Source organism: Bos grunniens, chromosome 6, assembly GCF_055505025.1.
Source record: "Bos grunniens cultivar Pamir isolate PY7600 chromosome 6, Bosgru_T2T1.0, whole genome shotgun sequence".
NCBI classification, from domain to species: Eukaryota; Metazoa; Chordata; class Mammalia; order Artiodactyla; family Bovidae; genus Bos; species Bos grunniens.
The window spans coordinates 33,719,825-33,730,048 of record NC_141170.1 but is presented as its reverse complement, the minus strand read 5'-3'; the positions used below and the strand labels follow the sequence as shown (position 1 = coordinate 33,730,048).

The 10,224-nt window shown below is 36.3% G+C and overlaps 1 pseudogene; it reads right to left on the bottom strand.

Annotated features, from left to right (window-relative positions):
* Nucleotides 1-1,276: 1,276 nt before the first annotated feature.
* Nucleotides 1,277-5,203, bottom strand: LOC147370567 (UDP-glucuronosyltransferase 2B15-like; annotated as a pseudogene).
* Between the last annotated feature and the right edge of the window lie 5,021 nt (nt 5,204-10,224).

The following is a 10,224-nucleotide window of genomic DNA, read 5'->3' as shown; positions in this document are numbered from 1 at the left end:
TGTTGAAATATGTTTCCTCTGTACCCACTTTGATGAGAGTTTTTGTCATGAAGAGATACTGAATTTTATCAAATTGGTGATATTTGTGTGATTTTTATCTTGCCTTTTGTTACTGTAGTGTATCACATTGATTGACTTTCATATGTTGAGCCATCTTTGTAATCTTAGAATAAATCCAAATTGATCATGGTGTGTGATTTTTTTAATGTATAATTGAGTTCAGTGTACTAATTTTTTTGTTAGCTAATATTTTAAAAGGATTTTTGCATCAATATTCATCAAAGATATTCACCTGTAATTTTCTTTTTTGTTGTAAGTTCAGTTCAGTTCAGTCGCTCAGTCGTGTCCGACTCTTTGCAACCCTATGAATCCCAGCAGGCCTCCCTGTCCATCACCAACTCCCAGAGTTCACTCAGACTCACGTCCATCGAGTCAGTGATGACATCCAGCCATCTCATCCTCTGTCATCCCCTTCTCCTCCTGCCCCCAATCCCTCCCAGCATCAGAGTCTTTTCCAATGAGTCAACTCTGCATGAGGTGGCCAAAGTACTGGAGTTTCAGCTTCAGCATCATTCCTTCCAAAGAAATCCCAGGGCTGATCTCCTTCAGAATGGACTGGCTGGATCTCCTTGCAGTCCAAGGGACTCTTAAGAGTCTTCTCCAACACCACAGTTCAAAAGCATCAATTTTTCGGCCCTCAGCCTTCTTCACAGTCCAACTCTCACATCCATACATGATACAGGAAAAACCATAGCCTTGACTAGACGGACCTTTGTTGGCAAAGTAATGTCTCTGCTTTTCAATATGCTATCTAGGTTGGACATAACTTTCCTTCCAAGGAGTAAGTGTCTTTTAATTTCATGGCTGCAGCACCATCTGCAGTGATTTTGGAGCCCCCCCCAAAATAAAATTATACATAAATCAGTATTTTAAAAAGTAGAATTAATTACTGAAAGATTTATGAAATTAGAATTTTAAATTGACTATAATCCACCTTATATTTTTAGGTACCATTTTTCTTTGGTTTGATGAACAGAACTGATCATTTCAAGAGGAATATTTAAGTGTTTATCAAGAAATACACAGGATTTTCATCCTTAGAGTTGAGTGGATTAACTAACACAATATATTCAATCAAGATTAAAATTTTGGGTAAAACAGGAAGACACAGTTCTTGTCAAATATGGAGGAAAATCTGGTCACAACTTGATCCATAGTGGTTGAATTAAATGGAATAACACTATCTATCATGTCTGCTAGCCTGAGATCTCACAGTCTACTTCCTCTTTTTCTTCTTTCCTGTCTTAACAAACTTTTGATAGCAAAGCAAGCAACCTTTTATGAGAAGGAAAATAACAGTTGTCATACAGGCCAGCAGGAACCCAGTCATATCCAGGGAGTGGTACTGGAAGCAGTTGAGGTAGTCAGCTGGCCACAGGTGCTTGGCTCCTTTGTGGCACATGACAAACTCAATCCAGAAGACTGCTCGGTCTAGGAGCTTCATAGGCTGATCACGTAGAATGGTTGATAACCTCATCACATTCTCTGTATACCTAAAGGAAAACCAAAGAGACATTAATTTATACAACAAACCAGAAAAGATAAATGTGTGAAATTTTCATGCAGATGGTATAAATGAATGCCACATAAAGGAAAGAAAATATATTATTTTCCTTAGGGACAATTATAGAGAGCTTATGGGCTAGAATTTATTAAATGAATAGAATTTCAAGCTAAGAGAGAAAAGATGGGGAAGGAGAAACATTGAAGCCTAAAGAGTAGAATTAGTTAAGTCCCTAAGGCAAAGAAAGAGAAAGAAGAGAAGAAATAAATACATGATTTGAGTGTTCAAAGCTGGAATCATCCAGTAAAGAATTTTTAATAAGTTTTAAAATGCTGTCATAACCCAGAGATACCTGGTATATCTATGATGAGGTTCAGAGATACATTCAGGCAGGGATGAGGAGGAGTAGCCCAGAAATTGATGATGATCTTTTATTAGTGAAGTAACAGTTAAAAGTGTGGCAGTGAATTGCCTTGGTTTGAATCCTGACTCTGACACTTATTTGCTGCCTGTTTTTCATTCTTCCTAGTTCACAGTTTTTTATTGTGAAATGGAATGAATGGAAATAGTACCTTATCTGATTATTTTGAAGAATAATGTATTGATTCTTAGAGGCATTCCTAACATAAAGTAAGCTCTCAGCAAATGTTTGCTAATATTGTTTTCCTTGTTAGTTATTTTAGAATCTGGAGAAGGCTCAACATTTCACTTTCAGGCTTTGCAGTTACATTTATTTCTACAGTTGAAATGATGATGGACTAACAGTCAAGAAAGAAGGAGGAATAAAGAAATTCAGGAGCTCTGAATCACAAAGTGCTACAAAATGGCACTGTAGCGATAATTATTGAGGTAACTTCTCTCCCTGTTCTGTACAAAACATATGGGGAGCACTGGGTTTTTGAGAAAAGGTCAGTAATCCAGACACATTTTTGTTATACTCTAGGGAAAGACTATAATGAAAAAGTTACTTAGTATGTGCCAAAAGACTTAGTACACCTTGTAGAGTTTCATAAACATTCAGTATATATCTGGTAATAAATTATTTTCATTTTTGGACAGCAACTTTACAATACTAAAGATTAAGAAATATATAAAGATACTAGAGAGATGTACTTTTACATAAAAACCACCAAATGAAGCCTATAGCTCTTAAAAAAGAAGAAACTGTGATTCTTATGGTACTCATTTATTGTATTTGTGCTAAAATAAAAATAATACTACTTTTAAAACAAAATTGTCCACTGTCACTGTGCTATTATTATCAATATATTCTCAAAATGTTTTCTTTCCAAAGTTACCATGAAGCAAAAGGGGGAAGATATATACATCATAGTTATGATATTAATAATAATAATATTGAAATTAATGCATATCCTGAAATAATTTGGAAATCTAATATTCCTGGTTTAAGAAAATTTGGCTTTTCTACAGGAATGTCCCAATGTATATCTTCTAAATCAATTACATTATGATTTTACATTCTTCTAAATAACATAACAACCAAAAGAACTAAGAATATACCTATATTTATAAGTGATTCCTCTCATTCTAATGAGTAACTCTTCCAAAATTGTTCCACTATCCCTAAACCTGAGATAAACCTTTTCCCTAAAAACCACAGAGAAAAAACTCAATGTGACACTCAAAATGGTTACTGATGACTGTTTTAAAAGTGTTGAACAATCTTACTCCTCATTGTGTTTATATGAAGACTCATTTGTCTTCATATGAGAACTTCTCTAGGAAGAGTAGAAAAACAAAACTATACTTAAAAAGGATTATTAATGACTTGCTTCAAAGCATTGAGCAAATCTGTCCTTAACATTTTCCAAGTCCAATCTGACGGCTGCTCCCTTGGCCTTCATATGAGTGATGTTATCATGTTGATCAGCAAACAAAGGAAGGCCCACCATAGGGATCCCATGGTAGATCACCTTGTAAATGCCACTGGTTGTACCACGAGTTATGAAAGCTTTGGTTTTTGGATGGCCTAGGGTTGAGTGAATTTCAGTAGAATTATTAACTTTAAGTCTTAGAAATAAAATGAAAAATGGATATTATAAGGCACTGAAAGAAGCAGTGTCTTTTAGATAACAGATGATGATACATGGGAAACTGCATTTAAACTGCTTTCAGAACTCAGAGCAAGAATCCATTAAGTCTGCTGAAGAGGTAAGTGAAGACTTTCTGAAAAGAGTGCTTCGTCACTTTAATTCCAGAAGTGAATCCAAGATTGGCAGGTGAAGAAATGGAAAGAACAGTCTGGATAAAAGGAAGCACATGAACAAAAAAAACAGGGAAGGGCATGTCAGAAATATTCTCTCTTAAAGAAATACTGAAGCTATTTATTCAGATAAGAAGGGAGTCAAGGCAACAGGAAGCATAATTGTAGTGGGAATGCAAGCAGAGGGAGGAAAAACCAAATTTTATCATGAAATGTGACATGGAATGCCCACATTTTATGTACTTATTACTGTTTCTATGCAGCCATGACCTTTCACACATAATGGCATAGACAAATGAGATTTTCAATGACAAGTATAAATATTTGAGAAATCATTAGGTGGTCTTCACTCTAGTGCAAAAACAGTCACAGATTACTAATAACTTGCAATTTACTTTATTTCATATACTAGCTCTCAAATTTAATAGTTACTGGTTTATTTCTTTTTGACTGTTATAGAAGGGAGCTAACTTATATTCACTTAATATAACTCATTATTTCATTAGAGTTTTTATTTTTTTATTTACAGAAAGGAAAGTGCATACAATCATGCATGCAATGAGAAATATTTTTACAAATTGATGTAATTGTGTTCAATTCTTTGTGACTCCATGGACTGTAGCCCACCAGGCTCCTCTCTCCATGGGTTTCTCCCAGCAAGAATACTGGAGTGGGTTGCCATTTCCTTCTCCAGGGGATCTTCTTGACCCAGGGATCGAATCCAGGTCTTCTGCACTGCAGGCAGATTCTTTACCATCTGAGCTATAGGGAAGTCTCTAATTTATCAATAATCAATTTAACTTATGCTGCGTAGGAAGTATAAGTTCTTTGAGATTGCAAATTGTTAAGCCCTACTTCCAACAAATATGGCAACTGGTAGTATCTTACATGAATCCAGAGTATTAGCACTATTACTAGTTTCAAAATTATTTGAATTTAGAAAAGAAAACCATGTTACTACTTTTAAATATCAATAAGGCTGTTGAAAAAGTTCCAAAATGATGTTGCTAAAATTTATTGAATCAGTCCTGAACATTTTGACAATGAGGCACAAAGCATTGACAGCACTGATTAATGTGGTTTGCTTGCCCAGAATCAAAATAAGATAACCAACTTTGATTCCCAAGCAATTCCTTTAACGGTATTTTAATTTACTAGCATTTGACTTCTACTTGTCATGTGAATGTAAAATAACTCTAAGTTCTCAGCAAAAAATTAGTGTAGGTGCTTAGAAGAAGACTATAATATCAGATAGCAAACTAAAAAGTAGTTCACAAATTTCCAAAACGATATTTAACATAGTAGAAGATAACAGCCAAGGGTATTTTACATAGTAGAAAATAGATTACTACTATATTTTATGGAGGAGGAAGCAACTGAATCTTTTCCATGCCAGTCTTCCTCATACTTGACATCTTCTTACAGCCTCTTTTCCTTCCTCAATTTGGAGGAGAAACAGAGTCCACTAGGAGTCAGACTTTACAATGGGCAGGGTTCATTCTAAGGGCAGGACCCCATCTTCACACTTTGGTCTTTGATCTGACAGGGCCCAGTCAAACAGGGATGTTGATGTTTCTCTTTCTCTAAATCACTGTGGCTGGTTGGATGTCTGGAGGCAGTTTGGGGGGCCCTGACCATCCTTTCTCTATCTAGGTAGTTCCCTTGAAAAGCACACTGAATAGCACACTAAAATTTAGAGGAAATAAAAGGGGCCAGGATTACCTCGCAAGTATACATTGCATGGCACATTTCAGGCTTTTATCAAAATTAACATTATTGTGCTACTATGCTTACTGGATCATCAAAAAAGCAAGAGAGTTCCAGAAAAACATCTATTTCTGCTTTATGGACTATGTCAATGCCTTTGACTGGATTACACTAAATTGAGGAAAATTCTGAAAGAGATGGGAATACCAGACCACCTGACCTGCCTCTTGAGAAACCTGTATGCAGGTCAGGAAGCAACAGCTAGAACTGGACATGGAACAACAGACTGGTTCCAAATAGGAAAAGGAGTACATCAAGGCTGTATATTGTCACCCTGCTTATTTAACTTATATGCAGAGTACATCATGAGAAATGCTGGGCTGGAGGAAGACAAACTGAAATCAAGATTGCCGGACGAAATATCAATAACCTCAGGTATGCAGATGGTACCACCCTTATGGCAGAAAGTGAAGAGGAACTAAAGAGCCTCTTGATGAAAGTGAAAGAAGAGAGTGAAAAAGTTGGCTTAAAGCTCAACATTCAGAAAACTAAGATCATGGCATCCGGTCCCATCACTTCATGGCAAATACATGGGGAAACAGTGGAAACAGTGGCTGACTTTATTTTTCCGGGCTCTGAAATCACTGTAGATGGTGATTGCAGACATGAAATTAAAAGACACTACTCCTTGGAAGGAAAGTTATGACAACCTAGACAGCATATTCAAAAGCAGAGACATTACTTTGTCAACAAAGGTCCGTCTAGTCAAGGCTATGGTTTTTCCAGTAGTCGTGTATGGATGTGAGAGTTGGACTATAAAGAAAGCTGAGTGCTGAAGAATTGATGCTTTTTTTTAATTTAATTTAATTTTATTTTTAAACTTTACATAATTGTATTAGTTTTGCCAAATATCAAAATGAATCTGCCACAGGTATACATGTGTTCCCCATCCTGAACCCTCCGCCCTCCTCCCTCCTCATACCATCCCTCTGGGAATTTATGCTTTTGAACTGTGGTGTTGGAGAACACTCTTAAACACCAATACAGTATACTAACGCATATATATGGAATTTAGAAAGATGGTAACAATAACCCTGTGTACGAGACAGCAAAAGAGACACCAATGTATAGATCAGTCTTATGGACTCTGTGGAGAGGGAGAGGGTGGGGAGATTTGGGAGAATAGCATTGAAACATGTATAATATCATGTATGAAACGAGTCGCCAGTCCAGGTTCGATGCACGGTACTGGATGCTTGGGGCTGGTGTACTGGGACGACCCAGAGGGAGGGTAGGGGAGGGAGGAGGGAGGAGGGTTCAGGATGGGGAACGCGGGTATGTATACTTGTGGCGGATTCATTTCGATATTTGGCAAAACTAATACAATATTGTAAAGTTTAAAAAAAAAAAAAAAAAAAAGAGTCCCTTGGACTGCAAGGAGATCCAACCAGTCCATCCTAAAGGAAATTAGTACTGGGTGTTCATTGGAAGGACTGATGTTGAAGCTGAAACTCCAATAGTTTGGCCACCTGATACAAAGAGCTGACTCATTTGAAAAGACCCCGATGTTGGGAAATATTGAAGGCGGGAGGACAAGGGGATGACAGACGATGAGATAGTTGGATGGCATCACCAACTCAATGGACATGGGTTTGGGTGGACTCTGGGAGTTGGTGATGGACAGGGAGGCCTGGCGTGCTGCAGTTCATGGGGTCACAAAGAGTCAGACATGACTGAGCGACTGAACTGACTGACTGATGTTTACTGTTAAAATTTAACTCCTGAGAACATCTGTATGTGTACTGTATCCTCTGGAGTCCTTCAAGGTAAAGGAGTAAATAACAGGGCATAATTTGGCAATTTCTGTACCTGCCCACACTACTATTATAATACCAGAATTCACAATGCATCTCTTAAATATACTTCTTTCTTATCACAATACTACTTCAAAATTCTCATCAATCAAAGGCACGCTGTGCTACTTTAGCACCTGCTGTGTATATTTTGGTTTTTATATATATATATGAGGGGCTTCCATGCTGGCTCAATGGTAAAGAATCCGCTTGCAATGCAGGAGACACAGTTCACTTCCTGGGTTGGGAAGATCCTGTGGAGAAGAAAATGGCAGTCCACTTTATTATTCTTGCCTGGGAAATCCAACAAACATAGAAGCCTGGCAGGCTACAGTCCATGGGGCCACAAAAGAGTTGGATACAACTTAGTGACTAAGCAATAGCAACAACATAAATATTTGAGATAAGCTGAAGCTATTAAAATGGTTTATCTTTCTTACAGAAGATGTCTAAAATCTGACCTTTTATAGAGTGTAACCAAGTTATTAAATATTTATTTATGTATTTATTTTAATTAGAGGCTAATTACTTTACAATATTGTATTGGTTTTGCCATACATCAACATGAATCCACCACGGGTGTACAACGTGTTCCCAATCCTGAACCCCCCTCCCACTTCCCTCCCCATAAAGAAAAACACCAACTTATTAAATGTTAATAGTTGCCCACTGGTTAAGTTACTGTGCATACCTTTTGTGGAATCTGGGCAAGGGCTGATGCAATAATATTAGCTCTTTCTTCTGACGTGTTAGAAGTTTTCTTCTAACAATTGACCCCAAAGAAAACACCACAATACCATTTTCTCCAGAGGTCTGCACAAGCTCTTTAATTTCCCGTGAAAAAAAGCATTTGCTCCATCACAAAAGAGCAACAGCATACGAAACATTTGTTGAAGGATGACTACAAACAGTTAAAGAGAAAATCTGATATTTTGAGGAATTATTAGAGTTGCGGCTGTTTTTCAAAATATTGTGGTAAAATACATATAAAGCTTACCACCTTAATTACTCCTAAGTGTATAGCTTAGTAAAGTATATTCATATTCTGCAACCAATCTCCAGAACTTTCTCATCTGGCAAAAGTGGTAGTCTATGTCCATTAAGAAACTCTATTTTCTTCTTTCCCCAGCCCCTGGCAACCTTCATTCTTCTCTATGTTTCTACTAATTTTACTAGTCTGGATACCTCATATCAGTTGAGTTTTACAGTATTTGTTTTTTTTTGTGATTTACTTATTTCACTCATGTAAGATTCTTCATTGTGACAAATGTCAAAATTTTCTTTTAAAACCTGAGTAATATTTCATTGTTTGTAGATACCACATTTTGTTTATGGATTTATCTGTTGATGGACACTTTGGTTGCTTCAGCCTCTTGGCTGTTGTGAATAGTGCTTTTGTGAATGTGGTGTGCAAATAGATCTTGGGATCCTAATATCAATTCCTTTGGATACATGCCCAGAAGAGGAATTTATGGACTTTAATTATATTTTCAAATTTTTGAAGAATATCCAAATTGTCTTCAGTAATAGCTGTCTTTTAAGACTTCACTCCTTAGGTCCTTGAGAAGGATATGTGTGATTTGAAGACAGTTTTTTCTATTAGGTATATTTGTGGGAATGTTTGTGTGTGTGTGTGTGTGTAAGCAAGAAATGAGATAAAGCCAGTACACATAGTAATGAGGGGATAATATAAGCTTAACACGATTATGCTTAGACTCTTTATCAGTAATGTTATCAATTACTAACATAGATTCTTAGCAGGAGGGATGACCACAGGATCTTAAGTCACCTTTAATTCTCTCTCTCTCTTTTTTTTTAGAACATTCTAAAGCCTTTATTAGTATCAGGTAGATTATTTCATTATAACACTTGTTAACTTTGAGACAGCCATTGAAATAACTTACTGGCAGTTACCTAAGGCCCCTAGGAGCAAAATCTCAGTTTGGGGTTGGGTAGATAAATATCATGTGATTAATGTGCCCCAATTAAAGGGGCAAAGCTACTGTATAGTAGGTCTCCGTACATATCTTAAGTACACAGGTGCCTTGCAAACCTGAAATGCACAAGACCTCCTTTTATATAGTTTGATATTTATAATACATGAATACAACTGAGTTTCTCTGGTGGCATTTGCCACTGGAAGTTGAAGCATTTAAAAAGGTTTGTCATTATGTAATGATGGTGCCTAAAACCTCTATTTTTATGGTATTTTTGTGAATTGCTAGGTTTTACACATGTTTTCAAACATACAATTCAAACACCTTTTAATTCTAATGACATTAATTATAGAAAATTGTAAAAGTAAATTCAGAGTACTAAAATAAGCAAATGAAATACCTTTTCCAGCTTCGAATTTTCAAATTAGGAATGTCTCTTCCGAACACTCAGACATTTTTTTTTTCTTTTTAGGGATGGGAGGGGGCAAAATTGAGAGGATTAGTCTAAAGAAAAGCCATCTTTTCAATGTAATCTTTACAAAATGACATACACCTCTATATTTGAGCATATAAACCTTGTATAGGAGAATTTTAAACATTTCAAAGTTAAATCTAAAACATTCAAGCATGACATCATAAAAATATTCAAAATAACTTGATTTGGGTTACTATATAATTCCATAAAGCTAAAGTTACATTTAGGTATAAACCTTCGGTAAATATGGCAACAGCAACCATCAAAAGCATATTTGCCAGCAGTTTCCCATACCTCTGTATAAAATAGTATTCCAAAGAAGCACGACCTAGCAGAATTACCCATTCTTCCTAAGACTTTAATCACTGGTATCACCCTATACCCCACTTCTGTTGGGTGAAGGGCAAATTATCATGAGAGGGTTTTTTCCGTTTTTTTAAAAAAATGAGTAGAAACCAAGGAAG